This window comes from Myotis nattereri (genome assembly GCF_964212035.1).
Source record: "Myotis nattereri genome assembly, chromosome: 8".
In the NCBI taxonomy this organism is placed as follows: domain Eukaryota; kingdom Metazoa; phylum Chordata; class Mammalia; order Chiroptera; family Vespertilionidae; genus Myotis; species Myotis nattereri.
Genome location: NC_138083.1, coordinates 91,277,546 through 91,294,480, shown reverse-complemented (window position 1 = coordinate 91,294,480; position 16,935 = coordinate 91,277,546).

Below are 16,935 nucleotides of genomic sequence, written 5' to 3'. Positions count from 1 at the left end.
ACCCCAGCAAGGAGCTCACCCTCCTTCTAATTATTTTTCTTCCCATTTATATGGCTGCCAGAATCCAGTCCTCAAAATCAGTCCTGGATAATTGCCTTCGCAGTCTGTCCTTTTTCCTCATTGTTTTGTTTTGGTAAAGTTTTGGCCAAGGATTAACCTAGTGCAACCTGCAGAACCCGCCCTGCCAGCCCAGGCACGGGCCAGTGGAATCAGGGAACAGTAGTGCCGAGAGTTACCGTGTCAGTGGTTTCTGCATCCCAATTCGTGGAAACACATGCTTATGTCCAATTAGACGCGGCTTTGATCTTGCCTGGCCTGGGCTGTGAGACATTGTGTAGCTGTGAGAGAATGTCTGACTCTGTCCTCTGAGCCTGTCATTCCACACATTTGATAACGCTGAGAATTGAAGAGGATCCAAGCTGCAGACTGACCATTAGGTTGTATTGCAAAGAGTAAATTTGACAGGTTAAAATGTTCTGGCTTGTACTACAACTTTCCAATTATTAGGGAAGTTGTTGTTTTAATTAAAATTAGATCAGTCTGAACTTTCAGGTCCGTATTGTCATATTTTTAGGTTCATTGCAACTTTCAATGACTTATAAATGTATTTATTTTCTTTAAGAGCTCAAAGTAGAATTTGTTTTATTCATTAGGTAACACTGATACATTTTAACTAAAATTTACAAATATAAATTAATTAGTAAAATACTAAGTAGTATATACTACCTCTAAACCGAAACATATATGGCATTAACAGTGTCATTTTGTTTTCTCAAAGGAGAATAATATTGTTTATTTAAACACCGAGTAGGAAAGAAACTGGCTATCCTTGTACAAACACACACAGAAAAATGAGGAAATAACATACAGGTTACAATTAAATGCCCGTGGAATGTAAGTTAAAATAAATAAAATATTTTTCCCAACAGGCATGCTGAATAGAGTCATAATATTTACAAATGGTTACCAATATTTTAAACAAACTTAAGTTCAAAGCTTCCTGCTACACTTAGACCCTGTTAAACACACCGATGTTTAGTTTTTTTATGAAGACTTCAAACTTGAAAGGCATTGCTAGGGATCCTGCAAAACATGTTTGCATCATTATGTCATATTCATGCTAAAACTTTATGTAAAACGCACATAGAAATAGACATATACAGTCACTGTAATGGTGTTTGTAACTAAAATGCACCTTTTTGTAAAGCTGGTATATGTTAAAAAGAATCAGAACTATTTTATTCAGTCTAATTATTTATAATTTTATTCAACAGACATGATTGAGCAATAGCCCAGGCTTTAAGATAGACACACAAGACATAATCTCTAGCCTTCATAACTCCATAGTCTAGTGCAGTGATGGCCAACCTTTTGAGCTCGGCATGTCAGCATTTTGAAAAGCCCTAACTTAACTCTGGTGCCGTGTCACATATAGAAATTTTTTGATATTTGCAACCATAGTAACACAAAGACTTACATTTTTGATATTTATTTTATATATTTAAATGCCATTTAACAAAGAAAAATCAACCAAAAAAATGAGTTCGCGTGTCACCGGTTCGCCATCACTGGTCTAGTGGAATAAATCCGTATAGGAGCAATTGAAACAAAATAATGTTTTAAGTGCTATCACAGAGGTGTTTATGAGGTCTTAAAGAAGGACAATTACAGGGAATGGGCTGAAGATGGTGTTGAGAGAGAAGGGAAGAGAGGAACTGATATGGAAACAAATATTTAGAAGAGTGTATAATTTACAAAGAAGGCGCCACTGATGACTGGAAGAACAACTGAACCATGAAATAAATAGAGGTTGCATCTTTCATTTTATGTAAAAACAAACAAACAAAACAAAACAAGACAATGGGCCCAAAATGGAGTCACTTAGGCTAAGCTCACATCACTAAACCAAGACTTACCTACAGGTTCTGCTCGCCCAGAAATGGACTCTTAAGCCAGTCAGCCGGAAGTCTGACCAGCACTGGCCAGTCATCTGCCTGCCAGACCCCTGCCGTCCTGCAGGAGAGAAACCTTGCAGAAAGCAGCCTTCTCTTCTGCCTCGTGTCACTCCTGGCCCCTGCTCCCTTCCGGTGCTCAAGTGTTACTGATTCAGCTCTTTGCAGCCCTTTTTATCTGCTAGATTGGATGCTGCTAGATTTGAATCCATTTTTGCCCGAATAAACTCTTACAACTTTTCACTATGCCTCATATAGATCCTCTCTCAAATAATGTGTTACCAATGGATGAAAAGGAATATTGAAATAGATGTAGTAGTAGAAGCAAAATGTATAGCCACAGAGAGACAGGAGTGGGGGAAGAATCGGAGGGAAATCTGGAACTGAGCTGAGTCATGAGAAAGCAGAGTCACTAGATAAGAGGGTGTCCGCTTGGGAGCAGAGGACCTGATGCCCAGTCGCCTGCCGGGCCCTGGGATCTGCGGGCTGCTGTTGTTTCCAAAGAAGACGATCTGAGTGGAGCGCAGGCTGCGGTGTACGCGGATGGCTGCACACGGGTGCGCGAGGAGGTCACTGCTCAAAACTCCGTAACTTGGCATAATGTGCTCAGCAGCATGGCTCCTATCAGGAATCAAGTTTTTGATTGGAAACCTGAAAGGCAAGCTCCAAGACGTCCAAGAATCAGGAAGCTTGGATCCTATGCAAATTTTGATTGCATATGAAATGCACTAATGAGTTGTTTGTGCTCCTGGATCCAGTCCTTTCACATTATTTCTAAGAAAATGAGCAGACCTTTGAAAAAATATAGTCATATTAAGTATACTTATGTTAGTAAAAATGATTTTCAACCACAATATGGTAGTTAAATAAATTGTAGCAGGTCATAATTTTTATTAATATGCTAAATCAGTATTTGAAGCATATGCATTGAAAATGGTGTCAGGTTCATAATATAAATTTAAATAAAAATAATGATTGTAAGTTTAGTGTACTTTTGTAAGTACATAGAGATATAATTTAAAAAACGTAGACAAGCCCTAACTGGTTTGGCTCAGTGGATAGAGCATCAGCCTGCGGACTGAAGGGTCCCAGGTTTGATTCCGGTCAAGGCATGTACCTTGGTTGCTGGCACATCCCCAGTGGGGGGTGTGCAAGAGGCAGCTGATCCATGTTTCTCTCTCATCGATGTTTCTAACTCTCTATCCCTCTCCCTTCCTCTCTGTAAAGAGTCAATAAAATATATTTTTTAAAAATGTAGACAAGTATCACATGATCTCACTCATATGTGGAATCTAATGATCCAAATAAACTGATGCACAAAAATAGACCCAGAGACATAGAAGCATGAACAGACTGTTGAACCTCAGAGGGAAGGCAGGGGAGGGTGGATGGAAAGAGATCAACCAATGAACTTGTCTGCATAGATGCATAACCCATGGACACAGACAATGAGGTGGTGAGGGCCTGGGGTTGGGGGGAGGGGGGCAGGAATAGGCTGGAAGAGGTTAATGGAGGGAATAGGAGGACCTATGTAATACTTTCAAAAATAAAGATTTTTTAAAAAATTCAAACCTGTACAAAGAATGTAAAAATTCATCAATATTGATGTTGATGGTAGCACGTGTAGGGCTGGATAATAGGCAATTTTCTTTTGTGTTCTTAACACTCTGTATTGCACGGAAGTATTTGCTAATTAGGAAGCACTAGAAAGAGTGGCTTTGAAACTAAAAATTAAGGCAAAATGTGAATGTGTTACTTGAAGTACACGTTTTTAGTATTTAGGAACGACCTACTCAAATCGAACAGGAATGCCAGCTCCCACCTTCCCTCATCCTTCGGCGATGTAGCTCGAACTACAGTAAAGTCAGTGTTTGGAGCTCCTCCCACGGCTGCGTAGTGACCGGGGTCCGTGATAGTTTGCAGAGCGATGCGGGTTCTTGCTTCCAGAAATCCCTCCTTGGTGGCCAGAGATCCAACATTTGGGAGGTAATAAGACTCAAGGCATTAATATCAATTAAAGGTCAAAATGTTGGTAGATGAAGCACATATTAAACACTGTTTCGCCCAGCCAGTGTGCTCAGTGGTTGAACAGCGACCTATGAACCGGGAGGTCACAGTCCAGTTCCTGGTCAGGGCACAGGCCTGGGTTGTGGGCTCCATCCCCAGTGTGGGGCATGCAGGAGGCAGCTGATGAGTGATTCTCTCTCATCATTGATGTTTCTCTCTCTCTCTCCCTCTCCCTTCCTCTCTGAAGTCAATAAAAACATATTAAAAACAAAAACAAAGCCCTTTCCATCCACAGGAGAGCGGATTCTATCCCCGGTCGCGCGTCTCTCACTGGTTCCGGGGATGACCGGACCGTCCTCCCTGCCTCTCCGTTAAGAGCCCCGTGGTCTGTCCCAGAGGACCGGCCGAGGGGTCCTTTTTGATGATAAGGATGATTTCACTCCCCTGCTCCCAACGTGGCGAAGGGTTCCCATTTCACTAAAAGGCACAAATGCCCCTAAAAAGTCTCACATGATCAGGCCCCTGTTCTTCCAAACATCATCACCCGCTGCCTCTTTCTTGCTCACAGCTCTGCCTGCAGGGCACACGGGCCCCTTGCTGTTCCTGGAGCCCCATGCAGACCTTCCATTGAGGCCCTGCCCTGCTCCCTCTGTCTGGGAGGCTCCCCAGTCAGGTGTCTGCACAGCAAAGGCCCATCTCCTTCTGGGTTTGTTTCCGTGCTGCCTTCTGAGTGAGCCATCAACAATGGCCATCTTGTAATTGTCACCAGAACCTACCGCACTTCTATGCTTCTGATTCCCATCACTCTGACCTCCCTTTCTTTTCTCTATAGAATTCAGCACATTTTAATCTTCAAAATAATTCACTTCGCTATGATGTCTACTGCCTACTGTTCATCACTACCTGCTAGAATATCAACTCGCAGAGACAGTAACCTGTGTGTTTTGATCCCCAGTGTATCCCAATCATGTCAGTGTGTGCCTAGCAGTTAGTAGGCCCTCAAGAAAGGTTTGATGAATGAATAAGTACATCTTTTCTTGATGCTCAATAAAAGGGAATATTTATATTTATTTAACAAATGGAACCTAGTATATCTTATTATAGTTATATTAGGGCCCAGTGCATGAGTTCATGCACAGGTGGGGTACAGCTGGCCCACCGCAATAGAGGCTGATCAGGCCGGGCTATCAGGAGGGAGGGGTCAAGGGTGGTTGACCAGCCGGTCCCGCCCCCTGGTCGAACTCCCAGGTGAACTCCTGATCAAACTCCCTGTCAAGGGGACAGTTTGCATATTAGCCTTTTATTATATAGGATACTTACTTATGTCTCTCACACTGGATTGTGATATTCTTCTGTGAATACTTTAGATGCTTAGTATACATTTTTAAGTAAATCAATAAATAAATGTGAGGATGTATGAATATCTCCCATGACATGTGAAAAATGAACTAATAAAATATATCACTTTCAGATGGATATAAAAAAAGAGTGTATAAGCTTGTCCTTCAGATTCTAAACTAGGTCCCTTCATTTCTAAGTTTTAAAGTTTCAAAAGAAAGAACAAAAGCCGAGCCAGTATGTCTAAGTGGGTAGAGCATCAGCCTGCGGACCAGTGGGTCCCGGGTTTGATTCCGGTCAAGGGCATGTACCACAGTGGCAGACTCCTCCCCAGCCCGGGCCCTGGCCAGGGAGCATGCAGGAGGCAACCAATCAATGTGTTTTTCTCACATAAGTATTTCTTTCTCTTTCCCTCTCTCTTCCACTCTCTCAAAAATCAATGGAAAAATATCCTTGGGTGAGGATTAAAAATAAAGTAAAAGAACAAGCAAAAGTATGAATGCTTCCTCTACAGATGGTCTTTCTGCTTAAGAGAGGAAAGTCAAGGCCTTTTGTAGAGGTGGATATTGCAAGCAGATGGATTAGTTTGAATAAAAACTTGCAGGCATCATAGCTATTCATAATTGTGAAGACAGAAAACACACTATTACACAGTAACAAATTATAGTGGAAGCATGTATAGATTAAAAGTTAGAAGATATGAGCTCCAGATCATATTGCACCAGGTAATTTTAATGACATTTTGCTATTTATAGCTTATAGGCTTAAAAAATGCAAAAACAATACAGAGAGCATTCTTGTCATAGTAATTTTCAGGTAATTAACTGCATAAAAATTATTAAATTTGTTTTATGTTCTGGATGTTATGAAAAACTCTTTGCTGCATTACTTAATCTATTTTTGAATAATAACCAAGTTTTATTATGCCCACTATTTTGTAACTATGGAAACCGAAGCTTGCCCAGGTAAGTAACTCGCCCAAGGCTATGCTATTTGTAGTGCTGAACAAAGAATTGAAGGAGGGCTGCTGACATCACACCCTGAGGTCTTATCCGCCATGCTGTTCTGCTTCTCTGGAGCCAGAAAATATGAGTGAAAATGTTCCTTCACAATAGATGTGCCCATGATGGCCATCCTTCACTCACCACAGATACTCACATGGAATTAGATACTCAGTTTTGTACTTAAAATGTTTATGTTGCCTCCATCTCCAATATCTACATATATAGACAGAGTCTATTCATCACTCAAGACTTATGTCAAACACAGTGTCCTTAATGAGGCAGTTCCAGTTCACGAATCCAAAAAAAATGTATCTCCTCTCTCTAATAACACTTTTTCAAATAACCCTCCATAATGATGGCAGTGTCTCCTCCTAATGAGAGGTTTTAGACAGATACCTATCATCTGTCTAATACGAGTGTGATTGCCTAGTGGTCAGGAAAAGTGGGGTAGTCGCCTTATTTTTTCCAGCTTTACTGAGGAATAATTGACAAAAGTTGTCTATATTGTCAATATGATGCTTTTATATGCATATGCATTGTGAAATGATTACCACAGTCAAGCTACTTGACATACCCATCGCCTCATATAGCCACATCCTTGTATGTGTGGTAAGAACACATAAGATCTACTCTTTCAGTAAATCTCAAGTATATAATACTGTATTATTAGCTATTGTCACAAAGCGATACATTAGATCTGTAGAAATTTTTATCCATATATCTGAAAATTTGCCCTTTTTGACTAACATCTCCCCATTCCCCATTCCTCCCAGACGCTGGCAACCACCATTCCACTTTCTGCTTATAAAAGTCTGATATTTCAGCTGCCACACAATAGTGAGATCTTCAGATTTGTCTTTCTCTGTCAGGCTCATTTCATTTAACATAACGTCCTTCAGTTTCATCGTTGTTGTCACAAATAAGATTTCCTTCTTTTTTTTAGACAGAATAATATTTATAGGTATATATATATATAATGTGTATATATAATATGTGCATGTTATATATAGTATTTACATATATATTATAATATTTATCTGTATCTATAATAATAAAAGCGTAATATGCTGATTAGACCCGACAGCCGAACGACCTTCAGGACGTCCTTCCAGATGACCTTCTGGATGAAGCCGGGGCTGCTGGGGCTGAGCCCCTTGCATGAATCTCGTGCAATGGGCCTTTAGTATATAACTTTTTTTAAAACATATATTTACAATATAAATACTAATTTGTTTTCAAAATACATATTCTTTTAACCATTTGCAAAAGTTATCTAGCAAGGGGCAGCAATTTAGTGTAAAGCCTCTGTAGTAGTGATTAAGGAAAAATAGAACTGTTTTGAGGATAAGGGATTCTAGGAGGAATATGAATGGGCATGATAATCTGACCTTGCAAAGGGAATGTGCAGCAGCTTAGTCTGCACTACACTGCCAATACAGAATGTTAAAGGGCTACCGTGTGAGACAGCAGCGTGGAAGGGGTGTTTTAAAAACTGAACCTGGGGGATATGAAAACTACACATGCTTGCACAGTGCGTTCATCTTAAAGAAGCTCAACATTTCATTCTCGTTTTCAGTAACTTAAATGAATAATACTTAAAACACATCACACAAAATTAAAGACTTGTGCATATATTTTAGGTTTCAACATTAACGTCAAAAATACATAGTATGATTTTGCATAGGATTTGTAAACATTAGAACACTAGAGACAAACATCACTTGAGTATTAAGGAAAACATTAAATATTAAATAACTGAGAAGTAAAATGTGTAAACACTAATCTAATGGGGGTTTTGCTCTTGCAACATGTTCCATGAAGTGGTTTCAACAGTACAAAAAGGCTTAGGACATGAGTGTTTCCAGTCTACTTGGAATATAGATAATATTTTCTTTATCCATTTATCTGTTCACAACATTTAGGTTGTTTCAATATCTTGGCTATTATGACTAACCATACTGTGAACATAGGAGTGCAAATATCTCTTCAAGACACTGATTTCATTTCCTTTGAATATACCTATACATGTGATTGCTAGATCATATGGTAGCTCTAGTTTTAATTTTTGAGAAAACTCTGTACCATTTTGCGTAATGGCTATGTCAGTTTTGTTTTTGTTATGCACACGTGTTCCTAGGCATCTTTCTCATCCTATGGAGCTTGCTCACAGTATGTAGTTGCCCATTAAATGACTATGATTTTAAAGCATTTTGAAAAAGCTTACATCCTGAGCAAATGAAAGATATTGTCAATTGTCATGATTATTGATGAGTTTAAGTGTTCCGGAAATTCAAAATAAAAAATATATATTATAGTATTTATTCCTTAATATAGTCTATGCTATTTCCTTTTGGCCTTAGTAAAAAAAAAAAAAAAATGTTTTCTGAAGAAAACTTTCTCAATAAGGTTATCAACTTAATCTACGTATTAAGTCATGACAATATCATGCTTCAGTTTAGACCCGAGTATAGAGTCAATTAAATAAATTTTAATTTCTGAAGCTAGGAAAATTGGCTTCACCGCTAGCTGCCTGACTGGTTCACTCAGAAAGAAATACGTCAACTTTCAAAGACCTGAAAAAATGCATATCTCCTAGTGTCAGGAATCATGAAGTTGCTGAGCCAAGTAGGAGTTAAAGAATTCAGGCACATTTGAGCTGGCTTGGTAGAATAAGAGCAGATCAAATCCTCATTGATCCTCTCAAGCTAAACTAATGGGTCTAACACTGCCGGGAGCCGGTCCATCCTTGCTGTTTCAAGGGACCTGGCATATATAGCATACTGTTCTTAATATGTTTGCTCCCCTTAGCGCTGTGTGTTTTAACCAAGGTCACCTCTCCGAGAAAGGTTGTTTCCCCAGGTAGGAATTTTTCCCTGAAGTCAGGGAGGGGATGCCTCTCCTAGAAAGGTTGTTTCCCCAGGTAGGAATTTTTCCCTGAAGTTAGGGAGGGAATAAAACCCCTCAACTAAGTGCCAGGCGGGTAATTAATCACTTTAACTATGAACAATCATGCTTAAGCTACATAATCTTTACTCCCTGGAATGGAGATAAGAAACACCCTAACCTTTGTAATAGAGATTGACAGGATTAAAATCAACTGGTATAAATACAGATGTAATAAGACAGCAAGAGACAGAACTTAGGAGACAGAGAGAGAGAGAGAGAGAGAGAGAGAGAGAGAGAGAGAGAGAGAACCTAGGCACAGAACCTACACAGAACGTTCACTAGAGACAGAAGAACTTCGCTGGAGAGAACATGGCAAAAGATCCTGGACTGAACCTGACTACAGAAATTGGCAAGAGAACCTGACTAGAACCTGGTGACTGAACCTGGCTGGAGAACCTGGACAGAACCTGGCTGGAGAACCTAGCGAGGGAACATGGCTACAGAACCTGGCTGGAGAACCTGGAGAACCTGGCTGGAGAACCTTGCAAGAGACCATGGACACAGAACCTGGCTGGAGATCCTAAGCAGAACCTCTCTGGAGATCGAGACCAGAACTTGGCTGGAGATCCTGGCTAGGCTGCTGATCAACTGAACGCTGTCTCCTTGTCATTCCTTCTTCGCCGACTCCGTCCACACCTTTGGGGACCCCTGGACCTACTGGGGTTGGACCCCGGCATAACACTTGGACCCATTTTACTGAATTTTCTGTTGTAAACTGTCTTATTGTAATAAACATTCAGTCTTAAAACTTTCAGTCATCTTTCCTGATTGGTTCCCCATGCTCTGTCAAGCTAGCTCACTGTACTAGCATACGAATCGCGGCCCCCCCCCCCCCGCCCCCCCCCCCCCCCCCCCGCCACACACACACACACACACTTTTTTTTTAAATTTTAGTTTCTGCCTTCAAGGGAAGGGAATGCTTGGTGTTTGTCTAGAATATTATGACTGCAATCTAGGATGCGCCTTCTACCAGTTGGGGTGCAACATAAAATGTCTCCTGCTCTGTCTTGCTGGGAAGTTGAGAGGAAGTTTGTCGCTTATAGTGTTTAATGTATTTCCTACAAACGTGTAGGAAATGCTTGTTTGAAGTTCTGAGGCAAACTGCCTTGAAGTTCAGTGAGATGAGATAAACCGCCTGATGAAAGAAATCATATTCAGAAAGAATCCTATGAGAGGAAGGCAGTCTGTTTATTTACATGATGATCAAAGAGCCTTCACGTGCACTGAAGCTACGTCTTTTCTCCCTGGGTAATTTGCAGAGAAGAGTGTCCATGGCTGAAAGGAAAGAGGGAAGTCTTTAATAACTATATTTTGGTTTTATGTATTAAATTACTAAGCCAACTAAAATAATATACTTCTAAAAATTTTGTTCTTTAAGGAAATATTCTATACTTAGCATACCTATAAATATTAAATTATAATCAATAAATTAAAATGGGTTGATATTGTAATTTTTATTCTTAAAGAAATAACCAACAATTGGGCTTATATAAACACAAAGAAAACTACATTTAACAAATAAATGTTATCAATGATTAAAAGCCTTTATAATCAAAGCCAGTAGAGTATTGTACAGAACAGATGCCAGGATAATTTAATGCAATAAACTAAATTTCTTAGATATGTAGCGCCATAATGACTTGCTGCCTAATACAATATTCTTCTCTCTATAAAAGAATGGATGTTGCCCCCAAATGGGAACCTTAAGAGTGATATTCCATGTAAAGGAAAACCACACATTCTTAAATCATTAGCCTTTTCCTTCATTTATGTAATCTACCTTTTTTTTCTCTTTTACTGAGGTTGACTGAGCTTCAAAAACTAGGAAGGCAGGCAAAATGCAATCAACTTCAAAAATTACTTTGGCACGGCACAGCAAAACACATGCAATTAAAACATCAAACACTGCGCTAATAATTATGTTTCCTATAGTGCCTTTTCATCAGGGATTTCAAAGCCAAATGTACCATTCTTCATTGATGCTTTGGACATCTCTAACTCTGATGGCCACAAGCCTTCCTCCCTTCCCCCTCCTCACCTGTGCTCCAAATTCTAACTGAATATGATGGACCATCATTTTGCCACCAAATCTATAAGATGTGGTTTCTCCTTCATCTTCTTTATCCTTTGTTCAGCTAGCTGAGTGACTGATTCTCAGTAATTTGTAAGCACAAGTTGACCAATTTGAAAATGTTAAAAATTTGAATTCTAGGCTTTTCCAAATGAATGAACTTTTATGACTTTCAGTCATAGCACTTAGCTTGAAATATATTACCAAAATGCTACTTTCATCAACAAAAGGTAATGAGCAAGGAACATAAGTGAAGCATTTAAATTGGTGCTTTATTAGTATACTAGAGGCCCGGTGCACGAATTCGTGCACAGGTGGGGTCCCTCTGGGTGGCCTGCAGGGATCGGGTCGAAACCCTCAGTCCAACGCTGCCTGTAGTTCCTCCCTGCCACTCCCGCTCATCCTGGCCCCACTGTGCCTGCCATGGGCTCGCGCCCAATCAGTCCCGATCAGGAGAGTCTCCTGCTGTCACAGCAGCGCTCGCCAGTCATGAACCCTGTGTCTTGCGCCCTCCTAAGGGGACTGGCCTGTGGGGTCAGGCTGAAACCGGCTCTCCGACATCCTCCGAGGGGTCCCGGATTGTGAGAGGGCACAGGCCAGGCTGAGGGACCCCATGGGTACATGATCAGGCCAGGGAGGGCCCATGGAAGGCTGCAGAGCGTGTCCAGCCCATCTCGCTCAGTCCCAATTGGCTGGACCCCAGCAGTAAGCTAACCTACCCATCAGAACATCTGCCCCTGGTGGTCAGTGCACATCATAGCGACTGGTTGACCAGTCAACTGTCATCCCCCTGGTGTTCAGTGCTCATCATAGTGAGCAGTTGAGCAGCCTTAGCATATCATTAGCATATTATGCTTTGGTTGTTCGATTGTTCTGCCATTCGGTCTATTCGCATATTACCCTTTTATTATATAGGATATGGTGAGGGGAGAAGATTTGACTCTGGGTGGTGGGCACTCAAGTGCCGTACATAGATCTTGAAACATAGAAACCCATACCTGAAACCTGTATGATCATATTAACCAATGTCACCCTAATAAATTTAATTAAAAAAATAAATTAGTGCTTTTTTAAAAAATATATTTTATTGATTTTTTACAGAGAGGAAGGGAGAGGGATAGAGAGTTAGAAACATTAATAAGAGAGAAACATCGATCTGCTGCCTCCTGCACACCCCCTACTGGGGATGTGCGCACAACCAAGGTACATGCCCTTGACTGGAATCGAACCTGGGACCTTTCAGTCCTCAGGCTGACGCTCTATCCACTGAGCCAAACCAGTTAGGGCTAAATTAGTGCTTTTAAGGCTCTTATAAACAATGGCATCTCTAAATACATTATGTGTAAATATGTGCCACTACCATCATGTATTTTTTTTAATACAACAGCCCTTTTTTAAACAGATGTATGAAGTTGTATTTTTCTTAAGCACTGCACACATTATCAAAATTCCAAATTAGTTGGATATAACCAAGAATATTTTACTGAATAAGGTTGCCTTGTTTCTATAATTAGGCTGCCTATGATTTTTTAATGTCTCTACAGGTCCTGTCTAGATTTCTGAGACTACATTTATTTTCTCTGGTTTAAAAGTAGTAACTATCTTTTCATATGTATACATACATATTTTTTCTTCTTTATTTTCCCCCAAATGAGAATATTTGTCTACTCATTTTGTTATGTGATTTTATTTTTGAAGCTTGATGTTAAATTGCTCTGATACTTTCTTTTTAAAATTTTTTACATGATTCAAATATTTATAAAGTTTGCCTTAAACTAAACCAGAATCCTTTATGACCATAGTTTTAAAACCACTAAGTGTAAAACCCTAGGTCATCTAGAGTCTAATTTCAACCTGTTATGAACTATCTATGTATCATTCGGCAATCCATTCAGAATACACTAGTACTTGGTGTCTTTATTGTTAAAATAAAGTGAATGACTTTAAAATATCATTAAATATTAAAAACTATACAGTTCAAAGTTAAAGCTTAATGTTATGTGCCTTGAAGTTCCTGGCTAGCAACAGTAATACAACACATACTTTTTTAAAATATATTTTTATTGAATTTAGAGGGAGGAAGGGAGAAGGAGAGAGATGGAAACATCAATGATGAGAGAGAATAATTGATCAATTGATCGGCTGCCTCCTGCAACCTTGCCCGCCCCCCTAGTGGGGATTGAGCCTGCAATCCAGGCATGTGCCCTCATCGAGAATCAAACCGTGACCTCCTGGTTCATAGATCCACACTTAACCACTGAGCCACGCCAGCTGGGCAATACAACATGTATTGAAGGCCTGCTCTCTACAAGGTACTATGCCAGTAGGACAGAGATAAGAAATGCTCTTTTCCTTCATTCATTCTGACACCTGGACAATTTTTATCCATCTGTTTCTGTATATATGGTCTTATTTGATGCTCATAACTTATAAATTAGAAAGGAAGTTACTATTCGTCTCATTTATGAGATAAAGGCAAGTAGTTATTTGAAAATGCTAGAGCTGGTGAGAGAGGCAGAACGGAAACCATGTAAGATGTTTTTATTGCTACATGTGGATTAATGTGCACTTTTCCTGAGTGGCATGCTCTAGGCCCCTCTTCCTGAACCAGGACATTGTCCCTCTGTGAAAAAGGCTTTATGGCTTTGTATTTGCTTCTAATGCACCTCCAAGGGAACCTTGTTTAATGACACAACACTTGTAAATCTCTTGGAATAAAAGGCTCATTCAAATGCAAAGTGCTCCTGAACACCATCCCCTGTGCTCTCCCACTGGGTCCCTCAGAACCAAGGAAGGCCACTGGGATCTGTCAGGAGCAGAGGAGTGTCATCAACCAAACCGGCCCTTTGTACCTGCTCCCCCACCCCTGCAGGCACTGTGCTCCTCAGGCAGGCAGATCTCTGAGTGAGGTGAGGCGCCCAGGCCACCAGGCCTCCTCAGAGCACAGCAGGGGACTTTGACAAGTGGCACACCTTTCCTAAACTTGCTCTTCCTTGCAAATCAGCAGGCCCTGGGAGCTGGTTTCCCACCTTGCTTGAGCAAATGTGTGGGCAGAGATCCACCTCGCTGGGAGGAGAAACAGTGGTGATTGGGATCAAAAGTGATGCTGCCTGGCAGAGAGAAAGAACTCCGCGTGATGCACCCTCCCGGTGCCATGGGCATGACATGCGCCCACTCTTTCTATTCTTCTCTTATTTTCTGTTGTCACTTCTAACATAGGCCTTTATTTGTACTGGTTTCAGAGAGGAAGGGAGAGGGAGAGAGAGAGAGAGAGAGAGAGAGAGAGAGAGAGAGAGAGAGAGAGAGAGAAAGATCAATGATGAGAGAATCATCCATCAGCTGCCTCCTGCACACCCCACACTGGGGATCAAGCCTGGAACCCTGGCATGTGCCCTGACCAGGAATCTATCCTTGACCTCCTGGGTCATAGGTCGACACTCAACCACTGGGTCATGGTGGTCAGGCCAACACAGGCCTTTAATATGTTCAAATAATCGGGTATTGGAATCTCAATGGGTTTGTGGCTCAAGAAATCTCTTTCATAATCTAAATGTGCCCAAATCCAATTATCACTGATCCCTTCCTTGACCAGAATGTGCCTCTTTATTTAATATAATCCCCAAATTTCAGTTTAGGATAGAAAATACTTCATGCCCTGGCCAGTTTGGCTCAGTGGATAGAGCACTGGCCTGGGGACCAAGGGTCCCAGGTTGGATTTCCGTCAAGGGCACTTACCTTGTTTGAAGGCTCCTCCCCGGCCCAGGCCCTGGTTGGGAGCCTGCAGGAGGCAACCAATGGATGTGTTTCTCTCACATCGATATTTCTCTTTGTCTTTCCCTCTCTCTTCCACTCTCTCTAAAAATCAATGGGAAAATATCCTTGGGTGAGGATTAAAAACAAGAAAGAAAGAAAAGAAAAAACTTCCCAAGCAGTGCCTGATTTTCCTGCGTTCCCCAGGCTGTCATTCTTGTCACCCTTTTGCTTATTTAATGTTTCTCACTACTTTCGCGTGCTTCCTATGTTTATCTCAGCTTTATCTACAAACCAAATCTCCCACAAAGTTCTGCTGAGACACATCCTTCATAGAATGATAAAGTTTTAAGTATTGATGTAAAGTTCATGTGCGGTGAGAGAGACACAGGTCTTAAATGAAAAACTCAATATGTTTTGACAAATGTCTACATCTTGTGAAAAACACCTCACACAAGATATAGACCATCTCCCCCAGTACAGAAACCTCACCTAGTGAGCCCCCACAACCCCATAAGGTACTTCTTTGCTTATTTTTATTTCCATAGATAATGTTTTTCTGCTTAACAACTTCATGAAAATGAATTCATACAGCATGTACGCCATTATTTCTGACTTCTTTGCAATTCCTTATAAATTCTAGATAACATTTATCGGGTTGAGGAAATTTCCATCTATTTTTGGCTTGTGGAGGGCTTTACCATGACTGCATTTTAAATGGTGTCACATATTTTTCTGCATCTACTGAAATGATTACATATTTTCCTACATTATTCTGTGAAATGTTTACCAGGTTTTTTTTTTTTTTTTTTTAATGTTAAATCCTACATTTATAGGATAAGCCCAACTTTATCTCCCTCTATTATCTTTCTTTTTTAAACATGTTGTTGGTTTTAATTTTCTAAGTTAAAAAGAATTGTTTAAATATTCATAAGTGATTTATTCTTATTTTTTGTATTGTCTTTGTCCAGTTTGGTACCATGGTAATTCTTTCCTCATAAAGTCAGTCAAGAAGTGTTATTTTCCTCTCCCTCTATTTACTGAAAGATGTGTAAGACAGAATTTCTTTTTAAATGTTTGATATAAATGGCCAGTGCTGTTATATTGGCTTAGAGCTTTTGTTGTGGGATGTTTTTTAATCAACATTTCATTTTATTTAATAGATATAAGGAGTTTCAGATTTTTTTATATACTAGAGGCCTGGTGCACAAATTTGTGCACAGGTGGGGTCTGGCTGTCCCACCCCAGTGGGAGCCCATTGGGCTGGGCCAGCAGGGGGGGAGGGGCCGTGGGCAGTTTGGGTGGCCGGCCTCACCCCTGATCAGGGTGGGGGCCAGTCGGGGGCGGGGCAGGTCCCCAGGGGAAGGGTGGCCTATTGGTGCCAGGATCAGGCTGTTTGGCTGCCGCAGTGCACATCATAGCCACCGGTCATTCCGGTCGTTCTGGTCATTCTGCCATTCCAGTTGCTGGGCGCTCTCTCTCTCTCTCTCTCTCTCTCTCTCTCTCTCTCTCTCTATATATATATATATATATATATATATATATATATATATATATATTAGAGGCCTGGTGCACAAAAATTTGTGCACTCGGTGGGGCAGGGGGGGAAGGTCCCTCAGCCCGGCCTGTGCCCTCTCACAGTCTGGGACCCCTCGGGGGATGACCATCTGCTGGCTTAGGCCCACTCCCCAGAGGATTGGGCAAACCATGGTAATTGGGTAATTACCATGATATGGTTAATTACCATACCTCCGCTACGCTTCCCATTGGCTAATCAGGGCGATATGCAAATTAACTGCCAACCAAGATGGCGGCTGGCAGCCAGGCAGCTGAAGCGAACAGGAGGCTTGCTTGCTCCAGTGATGGA